The following is a 15297-nucleotide window of genomic DNA, read 5'->3' as shown; positions in this document are numbered from 1 at the left end:
AAAGGAATCTCATTCAACAAACTGAGTTGTAGAGAAGATATCAACTACTGCTTCATCCTAATAGGTGCATCAGTCAAATCCTCTAACAAGGTGGACTTAAGAGTCTTATGTAGAATCTCCTAACCAAGTGCATATTTTATTGTATTATATAAATCCTTTCACATGGAGTACCTATTAGTACTTATTTCTCCTAACAGGGTAGATCACTAGAAGTGATCAATTGTAAGCTTTAACAGGCCAACTTTATATTACAACACTAAAGCTTGTGGGTATCATCCCCACCCAAGTTTTACTTTCTATTTCGAAGGTTTCTGGGTTACCAAGTATTTTGTCAGATGTTATGAATGTTTTATTGCTTTCAATTTTTCATGCATGCAATTAGATCATATTATCGTATAAAGGATTAATTGGCAACTGAAGTAAAAGTTTTAGTGGTTCTTGATTCACTCCCCTCTTAATCATCTAGTCTACTCCGTATTTACAACAATTAGTATCATAACTCTTGGTTGTCACATCAGAAGTTTAGTAGCTTGAGAAAATATCAGAGGAAATGAAAGTATACAAAATAGAAAAAGCTATTGAAAATGAAAAGATTGATCTACAAATAGCCACAAAACAATTCAAGAAAGTGAAGGAGAAACTCTTTAAATCTTTGCAAAGAACGAAAGAACATGCAACACAAATGAATGGAAATATTTACATAGAAGAGAGAGTTGAAGACATTTTCCAAGATAGAAGTTTAGATGAAGCCGAGACAAAAATTAAAGATCTACTTGGAAAGAATCTCATTTTGCATGAAGAAGTTAGAAAACTAAAAAGAGAACAAGAAATTCAATTAGTCAGAATGTGTGAAAATATGGAACAAAAGGACATAGAAAAAGAAGAGAAAATAGAAGAATAGGACAATGAAATTCATCACCTATCTCTTCAACAAGCAGATTTGATAAATCAACTCAATTGTGCAAATCAAGAACTTATCAGCTTGAGGAAATATAATGAAATATTGCAAAATGATCTTAGCATAGAAAGGCAAACCAATGAAAGGATAATAAAATAGGAGATGAAGGAGATGAAGAGCTAAATAGAGGAGATCAAGTATCTCACCGAAGATTTGGAACAAATCAACTAGGCATAGCTGCCCTTTTCTATGTTTGGCACCTTGTTTTCTTTGTTGGTTTTAGGTTTTATTATCGTGTTTTTAAAGAAAAACTTCATTTTTAATGCTCTCGATGTTGTTGAGTTGGTATCACTTTATTGTTATATATTATAATGCCCACTATTTTTGGGGTAGCAAGACCTTTATTTTGGTTTGTAAGTTTAGTAGTTTCTAGTTTAGACTTATGTTAGCTTTAGGTTTTGATGGCTTAAACTATTTGATGAACATGATGTATTTTGAATAATTTGTGATCTTGTAAATTCTGGGTGGGACTCTGGCCACTTGGGGCAGAGTTTTCTTCTCTGCTGCTTGGTTGTTATGGCCTAGAGTAGAGATGGTCTTTACTTTGTTATATCTGGGTTCAGGACCCTCTTCCTTCCTTTTTTTAATCTAAAAGTTAGATATTTAACTTACCAATAGTATTTTCCTTATTGCTTTTACCGATAGTACCTTATGTTTTCCAATAAGACTTGTATATTTACATGCCTTCTTAACATGTTTGCCTACTAACTTAACTTCTCACAACTGTTCTTTAACCTATTCATGACTTTCCAAAAATAATAACCATGCTCCAAATTCTTCTTCAATAACATGTAGAGGCTTTTGTCAATTAACAATATTAAAAGTAGTAAAATTGGAAAAAAAAAAAAAAAAAGCACGTTGAACACAATGTAAGCATATACTATGCATACAATAAAAAATAATAAACAAAATAAAAAGAGATTGTCTACCACCTTGTACAAGAGCAGAAAATTCATAGATTGTTGAGAATAAACTAGCAGCTACCAAACAAGGAATTTTTAGAGATTTTAAAATTGAATCATACGGTGGCTTCTTTATTTTATTTTTCATTTTTCCATCTTCTTAATTTAATTCAATTAGCTAGTCTTACACCATTAGTTGTTCGTGCAAATACTATAAGAAATTGATTTAAATCTTTGAAGATGTCATATATTTTTTGGGCCAATGTGTAAATAAAAGTGTTTAAAATTGGTTACACTAGTAATTGTGCAAGTTTTTACTTCACCAAATATATAATACACCAATAACTATGCATGCTTGCATAACAATGTAATACGAAATGTACATTAATATAATTAGGGAAAACAACCTAGTAGTACATTAATATAATTAGGGAAAACAACCTAGTAGTGTTAGGACCAACCACGAATAAAAATAACAATTACATGCAGATATAACCAATATCAAAAAATAATAAATCTCGCATAAGAGAACACAAGACACAAGGATTTGACATGGTTCACCTAATCCTTGGGCTACATCCACCAACCATGAGTTTAATATTATTCTTATCTAGGTGATTACAATCTATAATCCCTTGCAGTTCAATACCGTTGCAAGAAGATACAATCTCATCACACAATATGAAATCCAATATCCTAAGCCATTTTAGACAAGCTTTTTTTGATTAAAAAATTAGGGCTAGAATAATTCGTCTAACAGGACTTCGCAAGGGGTGTTGCCCTTTGACCCTGTCTTGGGGGCGCTGCCCCCAAAATCCTGTAGAAATAATTTGGGGGAAACTATGCTAAATAAAGCTCCAAGTTTGATGAGGCTCCACATCACAACAACTAGCTGCTCAAGCTAATCGTGCACCTACAATTCATAATCCATATATAGAAATTTGCCTCCTTTTCCAGTGAACCTTCGCAGGTGAGTGAAGAGATTAAAGCTAACCTTTTGGCTTTCTCACATTTACAGACCTCTTTGCAAAACTCGTAGAGTGCAAGGTGGTCTAAAAGTGCCATTTTAAAATATTCCTTCAATACCCCTCATTAAGATCCGTGAATAGCCATTATATTACTTTTTCCACAAATGAACCAATCAAAAATCTAGAAAACTTTAAAAAAGGAAGAAAAAAAGTGAACACCTATTGATGTTCATGGTGATTAGTTTTTGCATGCTTGTGTGTAGGTACCGAGGTTTTTATGAGTGGTTATTGGGGGGGTAAGGTAATGGTTAATGTGACGGCATTGCGTACATGGGTGGAAATTCGTTTGTTTCCCCTACTCTATATTCTTGTACCAATTTTTTGAGTTTGTAAATATGTACACCAATATGATTTTTAGTTCCTACTATGAGTAGGAATACTTATGCATTCATGTCACTACTAATATGACATTAACACTGACCAATCAAATTAAATAATTTAAAAGATTATATGAAATTTCAAATGTTTATATTATTTTCTAATTTTTCATTATTTTATAAATCACATTTTTAATTCATTCTATTGGTCCATGCTATTTTTGGTGGGGGAGAAAATTAAGTTTCTTCAACAAAAAATACAAATATTTTTTAACAACTTCATTATATGCATTAATGAATGCATTTATTACAACTTTATCTTTTCCACATTTGTGACAAGTTGATAAAATTTGTTTTTTCAATCATTTTATCTTCCACCTCACACAACATGTCTAATCAATATTAATTATCACAATCTTTTTTTTTTTACCAAGTTCAAATATAGAATTAAATATTTTTAATTCTTATTTTAAATATATTTATTATTAGTTTTACATTGATGCTTATTTTTTATTATTTTTTATTGTTCTTAAAACTTCATATAATGCATAAGTTCAAATTATACTTCAACACACACACACACACACACACACACACACACACACACATCTTTTTAATATAATTTCAATATGTTATATCTTTGTATTTGAATTTCTTATTTTTTCAAAATTTTGATTTTTTAATAAAAGTAGTTAAATTATTACTATTATTTTACTTTTATAAAAATAAATTAAACAATATTATTTTTTAATTATTTTTAATAATAGTGTTTATAATATGTATATTGATAAGTGTTACAATTTATCAATTATATCATTTATTATTATTAATATTTTTTAGTTAAAAAATTTATCATTTAGTTTAAATATACTTAAAATTCAAATATATATTTTAATATTAAATTAATAATTATATTTTATATAAAAAAATATATTAAAAAAAAAACCACAAAAAAGAAATAATTCAATTCTAAAAGATATATAATTTTTTTTTTTTTTTTTTTAAACTATGTATTAAAATTAAATAGTTATACTTTATTTCTTATTTATTACATCATATTTATTCAACATCAAATGTATGTGTATTACATCTATTTATTATTTACAAATATACATATTAAATTTTATATATATATATATATATATATATATATATATATATATATATATATATATATATATATATATATATATATATAATTTCATAATTATAAATTGCTTAATTTTATTTTGACTATTTGTTTTATTAAGAAAAATAATTATATTTAATTTCTCTCTCTCTCTTTCTCACACACACAACTTATGTTGGTATCACTTTATCTTACTACTTTATCTCTCTTCCTCTTCCTCCTCTATATTATCTATCATTTTTTCCTCTGCATATATGTTTATGTTGTTATTGTTCTATACTGCTATTTATCTCTATTTATATCTCTATTGTAGTTTTTGTCCAATGCTAATGATTATAAATAATGTGAGTTCCATGTGATAATCAAGATGAGAATAATACATAGTTGGGGGAGTTTTTCCAACTACTTATGGTTCTCTAGTAGCATACACAACATGCTTAAACATATAATGTGATACTCCAAATGCTTCATCACTTCTTCAAGTTCTATAATTCAAATATTGGTATGGATATCTTTCCTCATTGCACATGTTTTAACTTATCAATGTAGAAGGTGCAAATTTGTCTAAAGCATATGTATTGATCGTAGTATGATATTAAGTACTTAGAGCCATATTGGGGACTTTGTCCTCTTATTCTCTAGCTTAAATGCCCAAAAATATAATAATATAATAGAGAACTTAACAAAAAAAATGAGCCATCCTATCAGATCACAAGTGCATTTCTAGGCAAAAATTAATGCATTCACAATGTTAATTTAAAACTATTTAACTTTATTATCATTCATCTAGACCTCTACAACCATTATGCATTAGGCAGGAACTATGACACATTGCGTCTCTTGTTTAAACTAAAAATGTCATCCTTTTGTGCTGTATTGTGTAACATAAACATTATTGTACTGATAGCTATACATTTCAAGTGTTTATTCATTAGTATAATGACAAATAGTTATTGGGTGTTCATCATATTTTTTGTTGAGGTGTCTATTATTTGTTGACATTTTGACTTGTTTAGATATTAGTTAAAAAAACTTTTAAAATAAGATATAAATCACAAAACTATCACAATTATTGAACCCCTTATCATTTACTAGAACTTTGCATGTAATGACATCACATGTAAACTCCTACGTCACTAGAAGACCCACATACATCCACGCGTCTCCATTGAATGGTTGCAAGATGGTAACCTTATCACCGGCCATCATTAATTGAAGAAAATGTGTTCAAAAGGAGGGGAGAAAGTAAGAAAGTGTGAGTTGAAAATTAAAAAAAAATCATTTCAGGCTTCTCCATCATTCACCTAAGTAGTTATCAACCCTTTATATCGCTATTCCGCATTACCATTACCCAACTTAGTGTAGAGAACTAGCGTTACTGTACATGGCCTACTTAATTATTTACCATTAATTGTGAACCGGACAGGATGTACCATCTGAATTGTCCACAATGAAGGGCTATCGCATTGCCGCGCATCACCCTCCACTTTATTCTACATTTGGTTCAATGGTGACTTGACAGCATGTCCCCTCAGCTACAGCGTTTGACAGCAAGTGAAATGCCCTCTGATATTGGCCGCTGTCAGTCTATACGAATTTTACTTATTTCATGTACGAAGTTTATTTATTTTACTTAAAAACATAAAAAATATATATTTATATATTTTGTAAAAAGATGTCGCCTACGCAGCAATGTATTTCCTCATGATTTGACCAATTATTTGATTTCGTAATTTTTAATTTATTTAATAAATACAGAAAGGTCGATTATCGTTGTGCTCATTGATTAAGTGTCTCGAAGAGTGGGCTTGTTTGGAAGAGGTTTAACTTTCCAAACTGTGGGGCTTGTTCATTGATTATCTATTGCATTCCAAACTGTGGGGCCCTATGTTATGTTTAGAGGTTTTGAAAACAGACAGAGAGAATAAAACAGCAGAAAGCTGAGGAAATGAGCGCTGAAAACTCCAGGCCCAGTAGGTCTATTTATAGCTGAATGAGTAATAAATTTACAGAGCATTCCAGAGATAAATTTGGTTGTATATTTAATGAGAGTAGTTGGAGGGATGGCCGCACATGTCTCCAGAAACATCTTGGTCGGTGCCGACCAGACCTTGCAATGTAATTAATTTACGTTGACATCCCCCCTAAATTAATTACAATAGCTATACTAAAATCTACTGTCTAAATATCCCCCCATAATCTATATATGATGGGTCCCGGCCTAAAGCCTTGTTAGGTACCCATTTACAATCAGTTATCTCCTAAATACAATGGTTGGAATTCATAAGAATCCCCCCTGAATGACAACCATGAGATAATTATGTCACTGCTCTTAAGCCCAAAAGATGTCGAAGATATACAAACTTGGCTTCACTTAAAGCTTTGGTGAATAAATCAGCAATCTGGTCTTCGGTCTTGCAATATTGAAGATGAATCACCTGTTGTTGGAGGAGATGCCTGATATAATGATGATAGACTTCAATATGTTTGGTGCGAGCATGGAACACTGGATTCTTAGACAATGATATGGCACTTTGATTGTCACAATGAAGTAGAGAAGGCCCTGCATGATGTTGCTGAAGAACTGATAGGATAGCTCGTAGCCAAGTGATTTCTTTTGCTGCTTCATTTGCTGCAGTATATTCAGCTTCTGTAGTGGATAGAGCTATGGTAGACTGCTTTTTACTGCACCAAGAAACGGGACCTGCACCAAGATAGACAATATAACCTGTAGTGGACTTACGATCATCCATGCATCCTGCCCAATCAGAATCTGAATAGCCAATAAGGGAAATATCTCCATGAAATGAATAATAGATGCCCATCGTTAAAGTCCCTTTCACATATCTTAGTATTCTTTTAGCGGCTATCCAATGTGGGACTTTAGGTGAGCTCAAAAATCTGGAAACCACACTAACTGCAAAAGAAATATCAGGACGAGTGTGTGTTAAATATACAAGACTACCAACCAATTGCCTATATAAGGTAGGATCAACATCTTCACCTTCCATGTCCTTGCTTAATTTCAATCCCGGAGCAATTGGAGTAGATACACTTTTACAATCTGTCATTTGAAATCTCTTCAATATGTCTAGGGCATACTTAGTTTGAGAAAGATAAAGTCCATCATCCTTTTGCCATAATTGTATACCAAGAAAATAGTGTAGAAAACCAAGATCTGTCATCTCAAATGTATTTTGCAAGCTTAACTTTATGTTATTTATTTTATCCATGCTATGTCCTGTGATAATAAGATCATCGACATAAAGCACAATGATTATGATATCACCACCAGCAAATTCCTTTACATACAAATTTGGATCATGAGGACTATTATGGAAGCCTTGAATTTGAAAATATTCATCAATTTTAGCATACCAAGCCCTTGGAGCCTGTTTGAGACCATATAAAGACTTCCTTAATTTGCAAACCAAATGTTCTTTCCCTTGTATTTCAAATCCTTGTGGCTGAGTCATATAAATCTCTTCATCAATTTCACCATTCAAAAATGCATTTTTAACATCCATTTGGTGTAAAGGCCACTTAAAATGAGCTGCTAATGCTATAATAACTCTGACAGTACTAATTTTTGCTACTGGGGCAAAAGTTTCTGTATAATCTATCCCTTCTTTTTGTGAATACCCTTTGGCTACAAGTCTTGCCTTATGTTTCTCAATACTCCCATCTGACTTGAACTTGGTCTTATAAACCCACTTATTGTTAACCACATTCTTACCTTTTGGCAACTCTATCAATTCCCAAGTGTTGTTCTTTATCAAGGAATCATACTCATTTTTCATAGCTTTTTCCCATTCATGTTTTCCTTTGGCCTCTTCATATGTTTGAGGATCATTAGTTTTCATTATGGTGGTCATTAAAGCATAATTAATTTTGATGAGTCCTTTGATAAATTTCTTGAATACTCTTGGTCTTTGGGGAAGGACTAGATTCTTCATTCATGTCAAAGGGTTCCTTAGAACTTTCACCAGTTTCAAAATCATTAGGATCTTCATGATTCTCAATGGCCACGTTTGGAATAGGAGTGGATATTGGCATATCATCAAACCCTTCATTAAACTTGACATCCCTACTTTTAAACACATCTTCCACACTAGGATCATACAACCTATATCCTTTCCTTTGGTCATCATACCCCACAAAGATGCACTTAATGCTTTTCTTATCAAATTTCTTTTCTCTTATCTCATCCGGTACATGGGCATAGGCTTCACATCCAAACACTCTAAAATATTTAACATTAGGTTTTCTTCCACTCCAAGCTTCTTCAGGAGTAATGTTTTGCAAAACATTTGTAGGAGATCTATTCAAAACATGAGATGCAGTATTAATAGCTTCAGCCCATAAAGACAAAGGAAGATTCTTAGATTGTAGCATACAACGTGCCATTTCCACTAAAGTCCTATTCTTCCTTTCACCAATACCATTTTGTTGAGGAGTATATCTATTAGTCATCTCTCTTTTGATCCCATGAAGATCACAAAATGATTTGAACCTATTGTTTACATATTCTCCACCATTGTCAGTCCTAATTCTCTTAATCTTATTTCCACTTTCATTTTCCACAAGAGCTTTAAATATTTCAAATTTGTTAAACACTTCATCCTTTTGTTTCAAGAAATAAACCCAAACTTTCCTTGAAAAATCATCAATAAATGTCAAGATATACCTAGCTCCTCCCTTTGATGTTGGATTCATAGGACCACACAAATCACTATGGATAAGTTCTAGACTTTTCTTTGCTCTCCATGTAGACCTCTCAAAAGTGTCTCTATGTTGTTTACCAACCATGCATCCTTCACACACATTTGTTTTTAATTTTATCCAAGGTAATCCATCAACCATATTCATCTTTGAAAGCATAGCCAAACTTTGATAATTTAAATGACCATACCTTTGATGCCATAACTCACTTAAGGATGGTTTTGTAGTGATATAAGCCTTCTTAGCAACACTAGCTTGAAATTTATATAGTCCATCACTTGCAACTCCTCTAGCCACTATTTTGTATCCATCATTAATTTTCTTGATTAAACACTTATCTGAATAAAACTCTACCTTATATCCATGTTGAGTTATTTGACTCACTGATAGAAGATTTTTAGCCAACCTAGGTACAAAATTCACATTAGTTATTTCCAAATTTTTACCATCATTACCTTTCATTGAGATTGTACCTATTCCTTCTATGTCATGTGAACTATCATCACCAAGAAATATTTTTGCACCTCTTGTTGCTTCTAAAGAGCTAAAAATATTTTTGTTGTGAGTTAGATGTTGGCTAGCTCCTGAATCAATATACCATACATTACTTGAATCACCTTGAGCAGCCAAAGAAGCTATCATTATATGATGATCACCCTCTTCTTGAACAAAATTTGATTGCCTTCTTTGATTAAATCTCTTCTGCCATTTCTTAAAACATTGATCACTTTTATGCCCTTCTTTTCCACACTTAAAACATTTGATAGTATTTTCTCCTTTGAGATTATTATTGTAATGTCTCCCTTCATTTTGTGGCCTTTGATAATTTTGCCTATTTTGATTATCTCTTTGTTGAGACCATTGTCTTTGATAATTTCTATATTGATTCCCTTGATTAGCTCTTTGATTTCTTTCTTGATTATAATTCTTGTATTTCCTTCTAGCTACAAATGCTTGACTCTTGCTAGACTCACTTGTAAACTTGTGAAGCCTTTCTTCTTCATTTAACAAAGCACCATAGACTTCTTGCAATTTTATATTTTCAAATTTGTCAGTTAATTCTAAAGTGTGAATGAAATTATTATACTCCTCTGGAAGACTTTCAATTAAAAATTCTATTATTTCATCATCTTCGTACTCAACCTTCATCATTGCAAGCTGATTTCTTAAGTTTTTCAATCTAGCAATATGATCATTCATGCTATCTCCTTCTTTCATTTTCAAATGAGTTAATTGCCTCTTAATATCCATTGCTTTTATCTTACTTGTTCTTTCATACATTGTTTGTAAAGTTTTCCATATTGCCTTTGTTGTTTTTAAACCTTGAACATGAGGCCTAATCCCTGGACTAATTTGCCACAAAAGTGTAGCACGTGCATTCATATCCTTTTTATTCCATTTATCAAGTTTATCTTGATCCTCAGGTTCTTCTTCTGTGACTAGTTCCCATAAATCTTTCATTTGTAAAATTAACTCCATCTCACATTTCCGATTAGCATAATTTGAACCATCCAATTTTTCACTAACCACAAGATTGGACATCTCACCAGCCATAGTTAAATTTCCAATCAATTACCAACACACATGCACACAATCACATAAGCATCAAGCAAAGACCACACCTTGATATTGGCCTTCTTAAGAACCTATCAAAACAAAGACTTCCAAAATTACCACTTTCAATCTTCTCACACAAATCTTTCAAAGTGCTCTTTTTAATAATATCTTTCAAATGTACTTGATTACTATATCACCAAACAACCACACACAATTTGTATCTTCAAACAAAACAGTCTCAACCACATATAGTATCTCAAAAGATTAGTAAAATAACAAAAACGTGCAACACTCGAATGTGTTAAAATTCTCAGCAGAATATGGAAGCTTAACAAATAGTAAAATTTTGCCCCAAACAGCAACTTATTTCTCCAATATTTCATAAATTAAACTATTCTCCAACTGCACCAACACACATATCTATCCATCAAAAAAAATGTTTAGCTGGGATCAAACATACCTTCAGCACTTGCCTTGATTCGTTTAATTCTTCCTCAGCTCACTAATTACGTTTCAACTTGATTTCAGCAATACTCAAGAAACCGAAAGGCTCCTTGACCTCTTCTGCTTCTGCAAGCTCCAAAACTCGAAATTTCAAACTTGCAAAAACTCACCACACCTTCAATGAACAAGCAGAAGCAATTAATCTCGCCGATTTTCCAATTCCTCAAAATTGCACACAACACCTCTTCAGAACTCTGCAGAGCTCCGCAAAAGCTCCAATCCTACAGATCTCTCAAAATCCTCCCAACTGCAGCGCCTGAGAAGCTTGAAAAACTCGACGATTTCCAAAAAATCGTCTTCAAACCGAACAAAATCAATTTCCTTCACCTCAAATCACACAACGCCACCTCAAAACTTCGAAAAGCCAAGGCAAAGCCTCGATCCAACTCCCTCTCACAAGCTCTGATACCATGAAAACAAACAGAGAGAATAAAACAGCAGAAAGCTCAGGAAATGAGCGCTGAAAACTCCAGGCCCAGCAGGTCTATTTATAGCTGAATGAGTAATAATTTACAGAGCATTCCAGAGACAAATTTGGTTGTATATTTAATGAGAGTAGTTGGAGGGATGGCCGCACATGTCTCCAGAAACATCTTGGTCGTTGCCGACCAGACCTTGCAATGTAATTAATTTACGTTGACAGGTTTAACTTTCAAATTACCCGCCTGCTATGGGCTCCATTCCTGTCTACGAATTCTTCCAAGTAATGATATTCAACAAAGCCCTTGACTGATTTGTGCATTTCTTTGAGATTTCCCATATTTTTCCCCATGGAATTCTGAAAATGCGAAAGAAATCCGAAGTTATTTTCGTCAGACAAATGGCGTCAGTGGCGTTTGGCCTCTGTGGATGAAGTGAGAAGGAACATGGAAATGATTAAGCAACAGAAAATCCTGGAGTCGTGGGATATTGCACGCCTTTTGGATGGATGGGTGGATGGCCCTGGCTATCGATATACTGTTATGAACGAGTACAAGCCTGGAAATGGGACACATGCTGCTAGTAAGAACGCAACGATCAAGACCATCCCGTAAGTTGGTTGTTCCATATTTAAGTTATATGGCTTTATTGTTTATATATATTTTCAGCTTGAAGAATTGAGCTGGGCTAATTCTGAAATAACATTCTGCAGATGGGTACATTTGAAGAAGAAATGCTTTCTGGATTAGAGTTGAACAGTGATGGAATAAAAGCAGTTCTGTTGCTCTCCTGTGACAATAAAATTACTGAAGTCATGTGCTTCGTTTTATGTAGTATTACAAAGGAATTTCAGGACCAAGGTGAGCGTCAGAAGGAGTTAGATCGTTTGTCAGAGAGCCTGAAGGAGACCTTTAATCAGGGTAGAACGGTATTGCACTACCTTGCTGATCAGCCTCACAATGAAAGACATGCAAAGCGTGATGCAAAATCGCTTTTAAGCAATTTTTAGTATGGAAAAGAGTTGTTAAAAGCTCCTGATAAATACGGGAGGACGGGTCTTCATCTTGCCGCTGTTCATGGCTACATCGACCTTTGCCGTTTTCTAATGAATGAGTACGGGTTGGAAGCCAGTTAAAAGGATCGAAAAGGTGAAAATATACTGCACTTGGTTGTAAGCAGCAATAAAATAGACAAAGTAAAGAGTTTGCTGCAAATAGAGGAGATGAAGAGTTTAGTTGCTTCGCAGGACGGCAAGGGTAAGACGCCGTTGCATAAAGCAGCTGCCAACGGTTATACACGTTTTATCGGAGCTCTCATAGGCATAGCAGGAGTAAGATCCGAATAATATGTTCGTCAGGCAGACTTGTTTGGGCAAACGGCGCTTCACGAAGCAGCAAGTGGAGGTCACACGGAAGCCGTGATGAACCTTTTGACAATGGGATCGAGGCCTCTCTTAGAACGTAACTCTGAAGGCAAAACTGCACTGCACTATTGCGTGCAAATACCAGACCCAAAAAGGGCAAAAGATATTGCTGAAGTACTGCTGCAACATTGCGCATTTGATGAAGAGAGGTTGCTTTTGTTGCGGGCGTCGGCCACTGGTATGGGTACAGAAGAGCAAAGTGCAGAATTGTCACCAGAACTTCAATGTTTTCTCAAGGGACAAAGAGACCTCGCTGAGAAGAGCTCAAACGAATTGTTACTTAGCGCGGTTAAACTGGGGTACAACGCATTGGCATGGGAGCTTATCAATAGAGGTGCCAATACTGGTCAATTGGACGGCGACTCCAATCAACGGCACGTACATAAGTGTATGAATTCTTTACATCCCTTTCTTCTTGATCAAAATAGTACAAAATACCATTAATATTGTTATTAATGAATTTTTAACAGATGTCCATTCCCATGCGCATAGATTAACTTGATCAAAATAGTACAAAATACCATTAATATTGTTATTAATGAATTTTTAACAGATGTCCATTCCCATGCGCATAGATTAACTTGAACAGCCTTCATAGTTGCTGTTCGTTTCATCATTCAAGATATTTTAACATTGAAAAATCTGCCGATCTGTCCCTAATATGGATTTTGGCTTGAAGCAATGGTATTGTGGATAAGTTAGATTTAAAACTAATCTATTATTTCCTTTAAACTTATATGTGTCAGTCTAATATTAGAATTGATATTAAATAAAGCTTTCAGATTTGTATTTATTTTTAAGAAAGATTGCTTACTTTGTAATTTATATATGATGTACAATTCTTAGCTTCTTAGGTTTTAAGTCAGTGATATAATTATTAGTTGTCTAATAGATAATTGAAATAAATTTTAGTGTTTTGTTAAATTAATTTTAATTTATTTAATCAGACACTTAAATTTTATTATTTAAAAGAAATATTTTGGATGTCTTATTTTTTTATGGTTGGCTTAGGAGGTGAATTTTTTAAACATATTTAATATAAAGTCTCTTAATTTAGGATTTGAATTTTAAATTTTATTTTTTGGTATGAATATTTTAAATATTTTCTTAAGTTTTTTTTTGATGTTAGGGATTTTGAAGTTGTGTATTTAAGGTATTAAAGTTATAGATTTACATAAATGTATCCTATCAACTATTAAATAAAATTTCGTAGCTACTAAGTTTAAATATTATTATTTTTCAGTAGTGAATAAATAAGTTGATTGTTCTATTTCATCAGGTATAGTTAAGTAAGTTGCTTCATACATAAAAGTCCTTAATTAGTTCTTCATTATACACTAGTTTGTCCTTCATGTATAATTCTTATTTATTTCAATTGTTCTTCCTGTTGGGACTAAAAATTTGAGAACCTTTGAAAAAAGCAAGCCCTTAAACACTTTAAAAATGCATATGTACCTAGTTGTACCCGATTATACTTTTGAGCCCCAAAAGGTGTTTAATGCTTCTAGCACCTTGCATTTCGCCTGTCTAAGTGTTTCACGAAATTTAACTGTGATTCCGAGCCATTCTGTGAAGTCTCGTTTTGAGCAAGTTTCAAATTTGCATTTTACCCTAAATGTCAAACAACGACAGGAGGCTGTGTTTATGATTGAATATCTCACACCCAAAAACGTTTTGTGACTTTATGCTTTGAGAATGTCTAGTGTCCATACTCGAGAACCTATGTTTCAGATTTTGAGTTGTTTCAAATTTGTTTGACTAGGTTTTGAATCCCTCAAAGCTGGTAGTTTATTGTTTTCATACTGATGCACTTTGCACATAATTTTGGGAAGCTTTGTTTGACGTGTTATAACTTTGACCTAGTTGACCGAAATGCTAACATTCTTTCTGCGTTACATTGAAAACGTCAGGGACTTGTTAAGTTTCAAGTTTTAGCTCATGACGAATCCGTTTGATCAGTTTTTAAACGTGATTCCAAACACAATTTCTATCTTTCTACTAGTGTCAGCAGTTGCAGATTTGTCAGGACCTCTGTTCGAGACATTATAACTCCAGATCCATGATAGGTGAGATAGAATGGATTATACCCTTGTGTTGTACTCTGAAAATACTTCAAGTGTGTCAGTTTTTAAGTCATGACGAATCCATATGCACACTTTTTTGGGTCAATTCCATTTCCAAAAATCACCTTTCAGTCAGTGTTTCTAGTTGTGAAATTTTGAGTAGCCTACTTTGACTAATTGCCATTTGCGCCTTGTTATTTGTCATGAGCCCAAATCGCATATTCATACTCACCTCATGACAGAGATTTAACGCCCTAATTTTCGTCTTCCCATG

Source organism: Cupressus sempervirens, chromosome 4 (genome assembly GCF_028749045.1).
Source record: "Cupressus sempervirens isolate cs-2001-9-10 chromosome 4, ASM2874904v1, whole genome shotgun sequence".
In the NCBI taxonomy this organism is placed as follows: domain Eukaryota; kingdom Viridiplantae; phylum Streptophyta; class Pinopsida; order Cupressales; family Cupressaceae; genus Cupressus; species Cupressus sempervirens.
This window is presented reverse-complemented; position numbering follows the sequence as displayed.